Genomic DNA, 17,973 nt, shown 5'->3' with positions numbered 1-17,973 from the left:
AGATGTTGATAAATTTTGTCTGTCTTCAGGAAGAGCATGTCACAAGTGTAGGGCCTAGTTGCACATGAATGATGGAGACGAGAGTGTGGTGGGATTGCAACCATGGAGGAATTCACTGCATTTGTAGTTGATTTATTTTTTGACAGATTGACTATGAAGCTAACGGGGACCATATTGCTAAAGCCTACTTGGCTTTAGGAGAAAGACAACTTACCACCAGTGGAATTCAGAAACTATGGAGGGATTTGTTTTAAGTTCAAAGACATGAATCATAACTGAGAGTTTTCAGTGTGAAACATTTTTGAATAGCAAAAGGCTAAATGTGAATATGTCTGGGACTTCAAATATGATAGTTTCCATGGAAATCTTTGCTCTTTTAGTTAGAAAACTTCAAGTTGTTTGATTTTGCATTTTTTGAAAGTTAAACATTTATTTTACTTTCATATCCCCACAGATGGTTTCAGCACTTTGATGTTGCGCTTATTTCCTGTTTCATTTTATTGTGTATTTGTCTAAGGGACACCTACAGTTCCTACAACATCAGTTTTAATCTGAATGAAAGTTGATCTGTGTTTTTAATGGTCTCATGTGGAATGATTTCACAAAGGGGACATTTTATTCATGGAAGAAATTAGATCAGCTTTTCACAAAGAACTCCTGTTTCCCTGTTACACTTGTACTCTGTGCCTCCTTATTGGTGCAGTAAAATGTTTTATTTTATTATTTTGTGTTCTTATCATGAACATTTTTGTACCTATTTCTCTTTCATCAGGCAAAATCTTTATTCCAATCACTGGAGAAATTAGTATTTTAGGTGATCTCACATCCATCCATTGTGTATGTCACTTATCCTGTTAAGCTTCAGTCAATAACTACATAGTAAAATGGGAATTTGCTTGTTGTTTTACCATGTGTGGGCACTGTGCAAGGCATCCCGCAAGGCTCATTTCCGGAGTCCAGTCTTTTCTTTCTGGATTTGTTCCACTTTTTAGTTGTGTATTGTTTACCACTAAAACACCATAAACACACCTTAAAGACCTGACTCAAATCATGTGCTGTTAGAGCAAGGCTGAAATAGTCTGACAAACATTCATAACTCACAATCCTACAACATCAGATTCTGGTTTAAATAAAATTTCTTTAGATTTATAAATTCTATTAACTCATCAATAAATGGAGCTTTAATGACTTAATCAGCATCACCTTCAGAATTCTTGTCCAAGTCCGCTTAAAAGTGAAGCACAAAGGTTCATTGTTGAGTTGTTCGTCCAAACAACCCCAACTGTAGGTGCATTATTAATTATTATTATTATTTCATTATTATTATTAACAAAAATGATTCCATCTGTTAAACTACTGATTAACCACCAGACTATGAGACTATGAGATAAGGTTTAAAACCTGAGTCCAAGGTCAAGAATTTATCTAAATAGTGGTTATTGGCTACTTTGGGATGCCACTGACCTTTACACAAATAGATGATTGATTTTATTCTTGGACAATGCAGCCAGAATAACATTTTTCTTATTAATATTCAAAACCAACTAAAGTTACTTACTTACTACACTTGTTTTTGCAAGTAATTTCATGTAGGATATTGAAAAATCTACCACTACTGAAATCTAAAGTATATTTTCTTTTTCTTTTTCCTCATTTGACACAAGAGTATACAACACAGCTTTAAAATCACTGACACTATTCTCAGATTTCTCTTTTGGATACAGTGAATTCTCTAAACCAAGGCCTCAATAAGAACAGCTGTAAAAACAGCTGATACGAATCCTCCACTAATGCCCAGAAAACCACAGATTCCATTTATCAGGGACTTAAGAAATATTTAAAAAAAGGTCTTCATGAACGCACATGGATAAATCTTCCACCCTAGCCTCTGGTATATGATATTTTCTGGGTGGATCTTCAGCAAATTGAATATCACTAAGCCAAATTATGGCTTGGTAATATTCTAACTGGCTGTGTTTGTAGTTTCCCTCTCCCTCCTACATCTAGCTTTATTATGGGCCTGCTTGCTGTCAAAAGCACTTTAGGAGATGGTGTCAGACTTGTGAGAAAATACTTTCGAGAAATTCTTTATAGTCTCCACCCCTTATCTGGCTACCACAGTGAGTTAATGCAGAACTACTGCACACAATGGCACTAATAAAGGTACATTAATATACAGAAATTAGTCTTTGTGTAAAATAGTATAGATTAAAAAAATGACCACCCCCATCTCCTATTGACAAATGTCTTTGACTCAGACTTAAAACAGAAATAGACAGATGACTCTTTCAAGGTTGTATATTGTGGTGTCTAAAATTTTCAAGGAACACTGTATCTTGAGCCAAGATCAAACACTGACACACCATCCATCAGTGGATCTTTCTTTTTTGTAACAGTATAGATATACTGTAGAGTTGCACTACGGTTAAAACAAATTCACACGACATCAAAATAACAGTGGCTTCAATACATTTCTTGTATACCACATTTGTCAGCACTGTTTGTATGTTGGTTATTCATGTCCGGATTTTAAGAACATCTGTTCTTGGCCACCAGTTATGAACTACGGTATATTAGAGCGGCTGTGCTCTTGCCCTGTATGGGACAGTTATACAAATTGATTGATCATGTTTTCAGAGTCAAGCATCTTACTAAAAGACTGATGCTATTATTTACACAACCTAAGAACTGAGGAAAAAAGACGTTATTTATAAAAGCAGAGTAGGTGACGCAAATGAAAACTTCGTTAAAGCACACAAGGGCAAGTCAAACACCAAAGGACAGAGTGTTGAAATATTTTAAATTATACAGAAGAAGCAAGATCAATTGCTGTTGATAATTGCAGAAAACCACTCCTCAATGCCAAATGACCTATTGCAGTTTTAAATGTCACTGGTCGTACAGATACATCTGTAAAGGAAACATTTCAAATATACCACATCTTAAAAGATTTATCACCAATATATTCATCATTACTATTATGAAAGAATACATCTGAGGTTTAATCTCTGTATTTAACAATTGTGTTTCCTCTGTTTACATCGTTTAAGCTTAAACGTAGTGTCTGGCTTGTGTGATATGTTTTATCTTAAATGACCCCTCGATCAGCTTTTGAGAATGAACAGAATAGGGTCCTGAGAAATGAAGGAACCCTGTGCACTTACTGTGGTATTTCATGACATCAGACTCTGTCTGTCCTTTCTGTCTCAGCTGCTGCAGCATTGCACTTTTTCTCTATACAGTAATACTCAGACATAAGGTCAGAGGTGTGAATGAAAAATTAAGTGGCCAGTTCTCAAGGCCAAAAATAAGATTTTTGAGAGGGCGAGAACAGACTTCTTGAGCCAGGTCTTCTTTCACCTACAATGTTTGCCTGGAAGCAATTTAGCCTTAACATCATGTCCTAAGACACAGAGAAAGGTATCCACAGATTACAACACTTTTTTCCTCATACGTTACAGGCTCTAAGGTCAATTCACTGATTTAAATTATTTTCAACAAAATGACGAACAGCATGGGCTGTCTTCCCACTGCTAAACAATAAACCGTTTGTGGGAGAACATGCGTTTAAGATTTGATGGATGAATGGTAGGGCTAAATATTTTTTTCCTTTGTCCTGATGTAGTATTTCAGATAACATATTTCCTTGTGATTTTCTTGGGAGAGGCTGACAGTTTGCTATAATTAAATCAATCATTTTATCATTCAGCCCATTGCAACTGGAACAACTAAACGAGTATCTGTTGAGGCACAGTTTCATGTGTCTTGCCAAATCAAGGCATGCAAAGCTTTGTATTCTTTCTCAAATGATTAGAAGAAGACTATGTTACAAGAAAACACAGTGATAAGTAAAATAGTCATTATTTTTGTGCATCCTGGATTTTTTCACAGAAAATGTGCCACTGATTTGCAGCTATATCTGGTTTCATACCTGTATGGTTATGCAGTTTCCACATTTCCCCTTCAGGGTCAGGGTGGGATAGAGTCCATAACTTTTATTTCAGCAGTGACCCACACGTGGATGAGTGAAGTTCTATATATCTGAACAAATATCTGGAAAAGGTGGGTTATACATATGGATGTCTCATCATGTGATATTAATGCTGTTTCAGTTATTTAATGATATGTCTTTCCAGGTCCAGCATTGTAATGTGATAGACAAATGCATATTTATACAGATTTTTTATTTTGCTCTCTCCACAGGGGCTTTAGCCTCGTTGGCCAGAACTATCTCCGACATATAAACAGGCCTAGATAAATACATTTGATAGGGGCTGTCATATTAGCTGCAGTATAATATGAAACCTAATATAACATAAACACTTAATTTTCTGTTTGAAAGGGAAATATGATTCAAGGTTTGAGAAGCAAAACTTTGTCCACAATCACTGAAGGTTTTGATGACATGCCCAGATTCCTCAATGACTTCAACTGGGTTGAAAAATAATGTAACAACCGGACAATAAAAAACAACATTTTCCAAGTTGAGACTAATTAAACCAACAAAGTGGGTTAAATTGTTAAAAGTATAAATTAATTATTATTATTATTACATTCTATACTATATTCTATACATACATATGTCAGAACTACAAATTCTTCAATTTAACGATTTCCACTGTATAAATTAAAATGAATTTTAAACAGTATTGAATCAATGAAGTTTATAACACAAATGTGCAAGTCTAGTCCACATTTGTTCAACAACATTTGTAGTTACTCATAAAAGAGAGGGGCACTGACCTCTGTTACTGTAGAGACCTTGTTGTGGAACAAAAACAGCAGCTGGTAAAGCTGGAGTTGATTTTAACCACTTTACATAGTGCCAGGTGCTTAGTCCATCATGATACATCATTATTTATTAGCTTTTTAAAAAATATAATAATCTATATTTGTAAAAATGTAACTAGTACTTAAGCTGCAAAAAAAGTGTAGTGGAGCAAGTAAAAAAAAAAAAAACAACCTGCGCAAGTAATTGAGTGTATGATGTACTTACTTACTACTTACTGCCTCTGTCTGCCAAAACAAATAAGTGATAATATATAAAAATAGTGAACAAGTTATTACTGCTCCATGATAAGAAACAGTTACAATAATCTTCAATAATAAGTCTTGACTTCAGTAATTGCTAAGTTTAAATTACACCAGTAAAATGTAACAAAACAATTCAGATGAAAACATGAAATTATTAATTGAATTATTCATCTTCTCAATAAAAGACAAATACTTTTTTTAAAACAAGGTCATTGTGCTAGTCATTAAATTGGCTTCATGTCTTTTTTCTCAGCACTGCAAAACCCTGCTGGCAGTGACAACAACAATCATCCGGAGATATGTTTAAGGTGGAAATTTCTCCTGTTCAGTAGCATAAAAGTTGATTTTGGATGTAACCAGACATCTTTTATCTCATCTTATGAATACATGTGAAAAGAGATCAACACTTGTAGTCTGGTGTGTAAGTAATGAGTGCAAAAGAAATATCACACACACTATTTTCTACAATTTGTAAAAGAAGAATGTGCGATGAGAATGTGTGCACCTCACACATGTAACCACCAGACACTCACACTGTTGTCTAGAGGCAGCTGTGGGGGAAACGACAAGCAGAAGTTTAAATACACCATGAAAGTTGAAGCCTTCTATTAAAACTAATGTGAAACCCAGAGTTTTTAAAACCTACCACACAAAGACTCAATTATAAGTTTAACTGAAAAAAAGGTATTTTAAATTCCCATTATTACTGTTAATGCCACTGTTTCCCCCTAGGTGATCGGTCAGCTTTTACAGAAAATAGTCTACATTTTAAAGTCGGTTTTAAAATGAGCTCTATAAATCAATCACTTTACTCTATCTGACATTTAATAGTGATAACTAAGTTGATGATGCTAGTGTGACACAAGCGGTGAGATTATAATGTACTTTATGGCTAAATGCAGACGTGAAAGTGGAGCGACCAGTTCTACAACATTTATTAATGTATTCAACTGTATCCATGGTTTGTACACCTTCAGCTGGGGGCTGCATCTTTTTTGCATGTCACACTTTCTAAGCTCGTTTCCTATCTGCCCCTCTGCTGCTAACAGTTGAATGAAGACGACACCCCACCTCCTAGAGTAAGAAAGACGTTTTTTAAATTGGCAAGGAAGGCCTAAATGTGTTATTGTTATGTTAACAGATTTATTACTGACATTTATGATTAGCCATTGAGACACCCTTAATACAAAAAAAAAGCTAAGTGAGAAGGGTTACTGTGCTTCTGTGAATCCCAGTGGTTCAATTAAACAGTTAAAACATTGCCTGTCATCATACTGACACATATAGTGTTTCTTTGCTCGCATGCATCATGTGAGGAACGAACTACTTGACTGCTTTGCTGTTCTCACCCGAGCTACGTATTGAATAAAACGCAAAGGACCCTTTGGTTGCTGCAGTTTGTCCATTTCATTTTATCTTTTACATTTTACAGGATATGCAGAACTTTGTAGGGGATTGAATTAGCAGTGTTCTCTGTTTCCTGTTTACTTTACGTGCACAAAACCAAAGCCGGAACTGAAAACATCAGTATTGGAGGAGGTGGCAGAGCATCATGTTTTGATGAAGAGAAGAGAAAGATGAATCAAATGTTGTGAGATCTGCTGGATACCAGAAGTGATATTATTTAAACAAGTCTTGTGCCTCTCAAGCACCCTCTCTGTGTACCAGTCCTAGGTCCCAGCAGGGTCCAAATTGACCAGATTGTTCTCTAAGGTTTTAGTAATTGGCTGAACCCAAAGAACAAGCTGACACCTTGGGTACGTTTTTAAAAAGGTTTCAGTTCAATAAGAAGATGTAGAGTGTGGTTAAGGTGCTGGTAGGGTCAGTCAGGCTGGACTCTGTCGTCAGCAAGTTTGGGGAAGAAGTTTGGGGTTGATCTGGAAGAAACAAACATATGTGTGAGTAGTGGTCAGCAAGTGTGGTTCTGTCCTGGAAGCAGAGGGGAGAGGATAAAGGTGTTGACAGACAAGGAGACAAGGGAGGTGAGCACACTGGTGCTGATTGTGGCAAGTGCTGAGATTAACAACGTGAGTGGATATGAAGACAAGATGGAGGTGCCCAGCAACTCTGCATCAACTCTGCGTGTTGTCGCTCTGAAAAGCACAGTAACTCCGGAGAACATCTTCTAACATTAAAAGGTTTGCGGCTGTTTCTAATTTATTATTTATACATATTTATTTTTTGGAGTTGTTTTGGAGACTATATCTGGTGTTTTGGAGACTTTTCTTATGTTTTGGAGACTTTGGCAGTGCCATCCCAAAGCACTCACGGCCGAGTTTTGCATCCCTGCCAAGATCTGTGTCATCAGTACTTTATTAGGGTTAACTTAACTGTCAAGTGCTATTTGTATGTCGAGATTTGCCCCAAAACTGCAGCTTTCTTTGATTAAAAATATATCAAACGTGTAATGGTAAAAGAAGGTTATAATGAGGTTCGTTGAATGTTGTCATTACCACGAATGTTGTCATATTTTGTCATGTCAAAGTCAATCAAATAAAGTATCTGCTTCTAGAAACACGCTTGACTCCAATTTCACTGCGATTTGCGACATTCACACTGTTGCATGTCTGATTTTTTTCGTTGTCAGCTTAAAATAACCTAAAGCATGTACTGTCCTCTATTATTTGAGACAGACTGTTGCATGCCAGGGATGGAAAAATCGGCATAACACCGTTCAGTGTCACCGTAGCCTCCCGCAGCTGCAGTCAGAGCAGAGACGAGATCCACACCTCTGTGTCTACGCTGCAAATGGCACACGGCCCTGGCTACAGAGCAGGATGTAAATGTTGTGAAACGTTTCTTCACTGTCATTCTAAAATAATTCACCGCATGTGACTCTCACAGCCTCAGTCACTTACACACCTCGTCCTGTGTGTGTGTGTGTCTCTGGGACATAAGCTGAACATCTAGCTAGTTGGCTCATCGTGTCTCAGTCTAAACTGTACGCTCATGAATACAGAAAGGAGTGGGAATCAAACCTAGAGGGGGGTTGGACGTAGAGCTATTAATTCAGAGCGACATGAGAGTCTGATGATTATATTTCATATTTAATACAACATCAACAAATGTGATTTATGTAATAGGGCAAAAACAAAAAACAATGGCAAAAAACAAACAAACAAAAACAACAAGAGCGTTCTAGTTCAAGACTTTGACTTGACCACAGAATCACCAGCAGCAGGCTGAGGTATAACATCCAAAATCCAAGATCCAAAATCCACATCAAAAAGCCTTGTCATCAAGTTCAATGTTTAGTCCACATATAGGTCGAATCCAATGAGTCAGAATGCAGAATTGAGTCCACAATCATCCACATCCAAGAAGGTAATATTTCAGAAAAACCTACAGAGCCACGACAGGTTTTGCAGGCCAGGAGTTCTGAAAACAGGATCAGTCATCAAGAGGAGATCACACAGAAATCAGGCTGGACAGTCTCTGCTATCTGCACTGAACAATCTGGCAGTGTCTGGAGCAGACAGACTGGTTAAATAGCTCTCCAAACAGGTGCTCGCAACAAGACTGATTCGTCTCTGTTGAAGTATACTGATTACATTTTCTCAAACCCAAAACCAGGAAACAAAAAAATGAATATAAGGTTAATGTTCAAGTTATATTCCAGCTGCAAAAAAGTTGCTGTAAGTGATCTTGTGTGAGTTCAGTGCCTTTAGGATTTCATCAGCGTCTCTCGAGAGGAGCTTAGTTTTGTACCACATGTGAGCATGGATGACAATAACATGTAACTCATGGAGTGGTTAGGATAAAAAGTATAGTATAGCATAAATCCTGCCTGCATTTGTCACTAAGCCATCAGTCAGCCATTTTATGCAGTGAGATTTACTTTACATTAGGCGTTGTTAAACAGGTTAGTGTGTAGCTGCTGGTGAGATGAAGAAATTTATTACACCAGCCTTTGTTGGCATTTGTCCTTAGTAGCTACAGCTGCAATAAACTGTGATATGTGTGTCCCTTCAGCTTCATGCAATGCATGTTTGTGTGCTGTGTTTTTTTGCGTTATGTCAGGCATGTTTTGAATCATTTGTAGTAAAGAAAGATGTTCACGTTCCAGATGCTTAGTCCATAGTTAATTAATGTAAGTACCATCAATTCTATCAACATTTTTTAAGACACCATATTACCTTCCTCGTTGCCAAATGTTTGCAGTATTAGGTCACATGCAGTAGGCTGTTCAAAAACATAGAGCCAGACTGCACATCTGAATTTTATTATCATGAAACCCTGTTTCCATGAATAAAATTGAGATGTATAGCAATAGAGTGGTAAAGTATCATTTTGAAGAAAAAACAAGATAGATGCATCTCCTGGCTGTTTCACAGTCGAGGACTCACACAATACAAATAACAGGGACATCACAAAGAACCTATACGTTGTCATTTCCCCTTTTGGTTATACTGATACCTGACAAAATGTTGTTTTCAGTAGATGTTGATGATCAGCCTTGATTTAAGCAAATGTATTTGGCAAAGATACAAGAGTGCAAAACATGTCACTAATGCTTTCGATGTAAGGACGTAGTCAGACGGCCCATTCATTGTGAAAGATAACAACAGATGGTTTTGCTTAAAGGGGAAATCCTGTAGGGTTTATTTTTCTATGTCTCTTGCTTGGTTTGATTCTCGTGGTGTTTAGAGTTTATCATGCAGACACACGCATCTCCAAACAGGGTGTTCCAGTAAGATTATGAGAAGTTACTCCAAAAGAGATGATGCTGTCAATATAATGGAAAGATATTCTGACAGAATGTGGCAAACATCGCTTCCATATGAGAGTAATTTCCTGCTTGTGTTCAAAGTCAACAGCGTCAGAAAGAAAAAATTCCCTGAAAAGTCAATGAACCATGTTCTCTTTTTGCTTTGGTGGAGCCTAGATTGATAGATATATGTCAAATTACAGCCTCGGATTTTAAGCAGGTGAGAGAAACCTCATTATGCAACATTAGTTTTTTATGAATGCACTAAGATTCTTGGATTTAAGCTCATGAGAAACAGAAAACAGTGTCAGATTACTCCATTGTTTGGAACTGCTCAAGTCTGTGCTTACATTTTACCTCATTGTTACCACAGAATAATCGATAAAACGTGATGTGAATGACATGTCCAAGGGACTGTGTCCCGGACAGACTTTGCAATTCACTACAATTGTGAATTCAGAGATTACTGTAGGCAACAACTATGTCTTTATTCCAGTTGATTTTATATTTACATCTAGAGATCCACATTCACTGTCACATCAACATTGAATTAAACTTCTTAAATATTCATAAATAATATATAAAATAATATTTTATAAATTAAATCAACACATTGTTCAAACGTTATATCTCTGAAAGTGTTTTTCTTTATTTTCTAGCAGTTTTAAACAATAATCCTGAGTTACTGTTGTCTGGGAAAACTAAAACATTGATGATGATGTGCAGCATGTGTGAAATTGCTCCACCATTTGGTGTGCACAATAAATCAGCAACACTTGGAAAAGGTCAACAAAGTAGGATGCAAGCTTTTTATGACTGAAGTTAGGGAAATGATCTCTCCAGGTTTTAGTCTGAACGTTGAACCTCATCAATTTGTAATGTTTGTTTCCAAGACTGAGAAAAGTTCTACATGGATGCAAAAGTAAGTGAACTACTTGTTATTTCCTGGTTTTATGCATAAATTAAAGTGGGATATGATCACCAAAGTCACAAATATAAGCATACACAATATTTAAAAACTGATAAACACAAACAGTTACGCTCTTTCAGCTTTGTGGTGCAATTATTCAAATTTGTCACAAAATGCTAACAAATTATTAAATTAACAACAATCCATCCTTTTATACACACAAGGGCAGTGATGTATCCAGTTTGTTAGAACTTGTCTTACTGCAGGGACAGTGCAGCATTGAACAGAAAGGCCTTAGTGGTCCTGCTGTTATCAGTGTTAACGACACAAAGTCAGGTTTTATATTCCTATTTAATTTATTTATACAGTTATAAATGTTACATTTATTTATTTGTGTTGTTCCAAATGTGAGTTAGAGCACAATGGTGCCTGTTTCTGTTGGTGCTGGAGGTGCGTTCGCCCAGGGCCTCATTCAAACTGATTACATCAACATACATTCATTGGCAGGTGTCAAAAACAGCTCACACGCGATCTAGTGCAGTGTGACTTTGTGCTCATTCTGGGATGTAATACTATCTCTCACTAATCCTACCAAGTATTTCCCAATGCTACAGTCCAGTTTATCAACAACATTCTTCAGCAATAGTGTTGCTGGATGTTATTTGACCATGCACTGGGCATTCAGCACTGCCAACCCCTCTTTGATTTTCCAATTCAATTACAACCTTTGAAAAGGCCAAACACTCAAACAGATGTAATCATTTCGTGCATGTTGTGCCAACATAACCTTGAAATTAAGAAGAAGGACTGAATCGATCTTTTGAATTTTGATGCTACACAGATGGGAGTCATTTTAGTTTTAACAGTGTCTTACTATTCACCAGAAAACCCAGTTTGACAAGAGTGTGTTTGTCTCCTTTGTCATAAACATGATTAATGTGTGTGTGCGTGTGTGTTTGTGAGGTGTCATTAAGGTTAGATGAAGTTTTTGGTGTAAGTTAGTTATTAGTATCAAAATGTGTTCTCATCACATCCAGTTTGTTCAGCAACAAACACAAACGTCCTTCAGATGAGGAATTAATTGTAAACATTTATGTTTCTGTCATTTTGTTTTATTTGTGGTGCATCCGTTTTATCTACATTAGCTCTCTCTCAGTGTTGATCTGTAGCCGAAAATGAAATGTAGGCATGTTGTAGCATAGACGGAATTCATAGTTTCTAGATCGCATTTAGTCTCTTATTTTCTGCCAACTCAAAAAACATCAATCTGCAGACACTTCATGTGACACCTTGTTTTCATTCTGTCTTTGGATTTAGATTTTCTAAATGGGAAGTTCCCGTCTACAATCTGCAAACATTATCTAGACCTGTTCATTTGTTTCCTCTTATACTGAGGCACAATAGCTGAAACATCTTTACAAAGTGCAGGAGCTTTGAACTGACTGTAAGCTGCTGATGATCTGTGTAAGACAAACGTACACTTAGCATGTAGCATAGAGTAAAATCTCCTAAAGTCCACAATGCTATCACAGCTGAACCAGCTATCAACTAGTGGAGGCCTCCACAGGCTGTTTTGAGGATCACCAGTTTGTTTAGCAGCTTTGATTCATGTGTATCAAAGCAGACTTTGTAGCAAAATGGGTGAAAAGGTTTTGTACAGCTCCATTGTGCATTTGTGACAGTGACATATAGCTTGGGAAGTTTTTGAATGTGATCTCATATTTCTGGCACTCTAGTCCAACCTTCTTGATGTTGTCCCAGAAAAATACACGGGGTTGCCATGAACATAGTTATTAGTCGTTGCATAGAGAATTTCATAGTTTATACTGCACACACGGTGAATATTTTCTATAGACACAGAGTAAAACCCTCTGTTATATGCTGGCATTTTTCATTTGTGGTGCATGTGGACCACTTTTACTATGATATGAAGTTTCACCTTCACTGAACTGAGGTCCAACCTGGTGAACTTCAGGTTCAAAACAATAATAATAATAATAATAAAGAAGACTAGGGACTCTTTTACTTTGCATAGGGAAATTCTTGAGGATAGGAAGCTGCATTTAAGGGCTCAATTTTTTCTTCCAACCACCAATACTTGGGTTGATGGACTTCTGCTCTACCAACCCATCCACATCAACCCCAAATTATATATGCATGATGAACTGTTCCTGCATAAAATTATTTTAATACGTAATTGTCTTGATGTTGATCTGAGAAATAACTACAGGCTATATGTTGTGTCACTCGTATTGCCAGGTGTCTCATATTTTAACAGGGACTTAAGAGCTGAGACACGACTTGAAACGTTTCCATATGATGAGGTAAAGACAGAAAACAGGTGGCAAAAATGAGTTGCTGTTGTTTCCTACCTTACTCATTGTGATGACAGAGCATTGACAGATTATTGTGTTGGATCTTCAGAGCAAAGAACCAGAATAACAAACCATTACATTATACGGCACACTTTTTCCGCTGTAGAGACAGAACACAGGTGGCAAAAATTACACTGCAAACTTCCACCTCACTGGTTATGTTGACAGAGCTTTGACAGGTCCCAACCTCCAGAGCTGGACAGAAGAAAACCAAAGTTAAATACAGCACACTTTTCCTCTGACAGGTTGTGTCTAAGGCCTCTACCTCTGTTTGAGGGAAAGGTTCTTACTGTAGATTGCAGTCGTAGGCTTATCAGGATGAGGTTTGTTGAACTTCAGGATAGCTGGCCCCAAAATGCATGCATGTTAATAAAGACCTCCTTTAGTCTTAATTTGAGTGTAAGCATCTATCCAAATCAATGCTGCATCCATGTAGCAACGGTAACCCTGTTGATATATAATCCCGTCTGTCTGGTCCTGAGGAAATTCCAGTTGTCTTGTTGGTCGTCTCAGTGGTGATGAAGGTGGAATGATGTCAACGGATGTGAATGTACTCAAATACCCTTAAAACAGAAAACCACAGTGAAGCATGTGGAAATGTTCCACACGCTTCCTAAAAACAAGGTTCTCACCATACATTTCAAATAATGAAATATTACATCTTCTTTTATTTTTGTTTCAAATGTTTGCCAATTATTGAAGACCTCTCTACATCTCTACACTGACAGTCACCATGTGTCTGCACTTCCAGGCATGAGCCGCTCTACCAGCACTGTGACAGACGGGATATACTGCAGCACTGCTAAATTCTTATCACTTTACTGTTTTTACTGTGTTTAACTTTCCCATGTTTCTTAATTCTATTACGAGTGATTAATTAACTAAGAGTTGTTAAGAGTTGCACGTAGACATCTGCATACAGATAACAAATCTTATTTAAAAAATTCATATTACTGTCCAAATTATTTGATTTGCCAAGATAAGGCTCTGTTTGAAATCAAAGTCTAGTCAAAAAATGCATTACAATGAAAACAATTATGGCAGTCTCCTGCTGCCAACAAGCAGAATGTCAGATCTCACATATTCCTCGTCTGCTAATATTTGTCCCTGTCACGTTGTTGGCAAATTTGGGTCATAGACTGTTGCTGGTCTCCAATCTGGAGACAAACTTTCATTCCGTTAATCAGATTTTTTTAACACCATTTATAGTTACTACCATACTGTGTTTGTGTGTGTGTGTGTGTGTGTGTGTGTGTGTGTGTGTGTGCGTTACTGCATCACTTTGGTCCTTGCATTGATTACAATGTGAGTAACACGAATACAAAGAATTTCAAAATGAAGACTTTTGGTCAAAGCAATGAAAAAATAAACAAAGCTCAAAGTCCGTAGTCCTCATCCTCATCTTTCATAGGTTTTTTTGTTGTTTACATTCAAAGTATTGCAGCTTTTTTTAAGTCAGGCACGACTGTTTGCATGTGTGATTAAAATATATTCTATTTACAGAAAGTACAAATAGATTTCACATTTATTGGCCCAGTTCTGTTACTATAAACCAGAAAAGAGGTGCAGGTGATACCATTTGTATCCAAAGAACAAGCCTCTTTTCCTGAACCTAAGCCGTGTTTGGTTCAGGCTCATAATCATGCTTTGAGATACAAGTAGCAGGGATTCAAAAGTTATATAAATAAAAAGAATTAAATAAATAAAAAACAAAAAACAAGCAAATAGTAACAATAGGTACTGCCCAGCAACAAGCCTGCTTCAAAACACACTGCTCTGCTGTTTGCCTCCTTTCTGTAGACAATAGATGATTTTTTTGTCCACTCTGGTTGTTTTCACCTTTTAAAATAAACCAAATGTTGGGACACTACTTTTGTGAGAGTCATCCAAAGTACGTGTATTGAGTTCTGTTTCTGTAAATACACATGCATGCAAAAACATTTTTTCTTTCGAATGGTAAAAAGCAACGTATCCACCTGCCCTCCAAATCCAGTATCTGTGTTCTTGCAGTTGTAACTGGACACTTGATAGTGAATCAGGAGCTCTCGTGGTTGCCAAGTTTCATCAAATGTTTCTCCTACATGCCAGCACTTTGATGCATTAGGTACATGCTATGCCATAGTTGCACCAAAAGCATTTTTGTATTATTTTCCTGGAGCACTCAGTGGAAACGGATTTTACTGTTTTCTTTCAGTAACACACTTTGCTCTGCCTGTCAAAGCTCTTGACAAGACACTCATAATGCTCTGAGCCAACAACACAAACTCTTGATAAATTAGCTCTCATTTTGCATGTATTTTGTCTCCATTTTGACAGAAGGTGTTCGCGAGTGTGATTTGAGATCACATTGACATTTTATATCACATCCCTTGAGGTTACAACACCCTGCCGTAGTGTGGCTTACTTTGTGATTAATGGGTTTATAACGGAGTCACACTGTGGCAGACATGATGTAGAGTAACTTGGAATTTCCATTTATGTTTTATATTTTCAGCCTAGTTCAGTAACCTACCAAAAGTAATTAGCAGTTATGGCTTTTTACAGCATGCACATAGTATATCATGAATCTCGAGCAGCTGTTCTTTTTTTATAAACATCTATGGGATTTTAATTGATTTCTTATGATCATATTACAAATAAAACCCAGTCGTTTATGTTAGACAGCTTGTATTTTTCTTTTTCTTTAAATACTGGCAGTTAAGCAAACAGCCTTTTATAAGGGTTTGTACTGATAATGCACCATGTGCAGTGATCAGTCAGCCAAAAACCCTTCACTCTGTCTCGAGCTTCTACTGCCTCTCAGAAGTGAGCGGTCCTGACAGCTCAGGCTGCAGAAGCTGAGGGCACTGATTAGAACAGATTTAAAGTAGTCAAACTACACCAGTGATAACATTGTGAGTACCGGAGAAGGCATGGCAGGAGCAACAGAGCAAGCCAAAAGAAAAAAAGTCAGTGAGCCTAATAAATTAGGCCTCAGCAGCAGACAATGACCCATGTTTAGAGTCTGTTGTGAACCCGTTGACTGAAGGACTTGAGATGCTCTCGAACTACTTACTCTCGTCTCATTCACAGGTCTATGTGAGTATTTTCTGTGCTTCGTGATATTAGCTACAGCATGTATGTTTTTATATAAGCCTTCATTAGTCCCACATTGGGGAAATAGCATTGTGGACAGGCTGATCCTTTGAGGCGCCAAGTGTTCGGGCTTCAGTGTCTTGTCCAAGGGACACGACATGTGGCTACGGATCAGGGGAAACTGGGAATCGAACCACTAACCCTGGGTTTCATAGACGACTGCCCCTATCAGCTGAACCACAGTCGGCCCCAAAATAAATAGTTCTTTATAGAGACACAGTCTCAACATGAGCTGCTCAGAACATAAACCAACCCTCATTTTACATGAGGATAATATAAATACTTGTCTAATTTTGACCGCTCCTTTAAATGCTGGCCAATTAAAAGAGGCCAAGAATCATGGCCAAATCATGAGTTTCATTTGTAATTAGCCATTTTCACTTTGCTTGTCTCAACAGTTGTTGACAAGTTGAATTTATCAGGCAATTAATTGGAGCCCCAGGTGCTCTGGTTTTGCGCCATTCTACAGAGATACAAATATTAGGTGGTCTGTTGATTCATAATCACGAAAAGGGGCTTGTGACTAGTTGAAGGCATTGTCTGGTCTTCTCTCCACAGCATACTCAGACTCACACTTGATTATATATCAAGTTTTATGTGTGGTTATAGATGTTGCCATCCGTACTCAGCCCGTGTCCTTTTTGTAGTCTTCATCTTTCATTGTACAAAAATGCATCCCTCATTTGTTTGGGATTGTTGGTTCCTTGACAGCTAATTGTGTTCCCGAATAGTTATTTGGTTACATTCTTATATTACATGTAATGACATTGTCTTGAGTTTTCTTTGTGGTTTATTTCACAACATGTCAGAGAATATTTTATTTTATCCATAATATGCCTGTCAGACAGTGTTGGTTGCGAGATGCATTTTCAGGAAATGACTCAGTTGAGTTCCACCAGTGACACAAGCTATTAAGTGATTTACTGACCCTCTGGCAAATATTAAGCCGACATACAGCAAAATCCCTATGCTCTTATTTTATGGCATTGTTCGGACAACATGAGATTACCAGGGGGCTGCCATCTACTGATGCACATTATTAACAAAAGTGAATGCTTTATTATTGCTAGAAGTTACATGTAGAGGCAACAGAGACAGCTGATTTGATCAAAATGTAGCTTTCTACTTTAAGTAATTAACATTTATCTATAAAACAGTTGAAAGGTATATTTTGACAACAAGTGGAACAGAAAGTGTTCTGTGTTATACTTTCACAGTCTTTATTCTTTCTATCATTTCCTGAGAAGGTCTCCAGAACTGGCCAGTAGGCAGCTCACATTATCAGCTAGTATGCTTTAGAAGATGCAACACAGATCAAGATTTTCTGTCCTTTTCATAACTATGACCATCTGACAGAACCTCGTGCAGCCTCTCATCATGGTCATGTCAGTTCTGGTATCTATGATGTTTGTTCTGCACAGGTATGTGTTCATGTCATTGTAGGTGGATCTTGAACTATTCTTATTAGACTCCCCCTAATGCTAAGTTCACACTACCAATGACAAATCGCTGAGCTCTAGCAGAGCTGTAGTTCTGGGATGTGTTGTGTTGTCTACGTGTATTTGTGTATTTACATGCTATGGTGTAACTGGGCTGTCAGACCCACCGATGATGTTAGCTATTTGTTTTTACAAGTCTATCTTTTTTCGGTCCTGGTAAGTTACATTACATGAAGTACTAACCGAAACATCACCTACTTTTTCTCTGTTTCATTTCAAATTTATTTATGTTATGTAGAAACTTTTAAGATGAACCCCCTTCTTGAAACGACATAATTGCATTCTGAGCATAAGTTATTGATAAATAAACAA

This window comes from Anabas testudineus, chromosome 13, assembly GCF_900324465.2.
Source record: "Anabas testudineus chromosome 13, fAnaTes1.2, whole genome shotgun sequence".
NCBI lineage: Eukaryota > Metazoa > Chordata > Actinopteri > Anabantiformes > Anabantidae > Anabas > Anabas testudineus.
The sequence above is the reverse complement of the archived record's forward strand: the minus strand, read 5'-3'. Positions refer to the sequence as shown.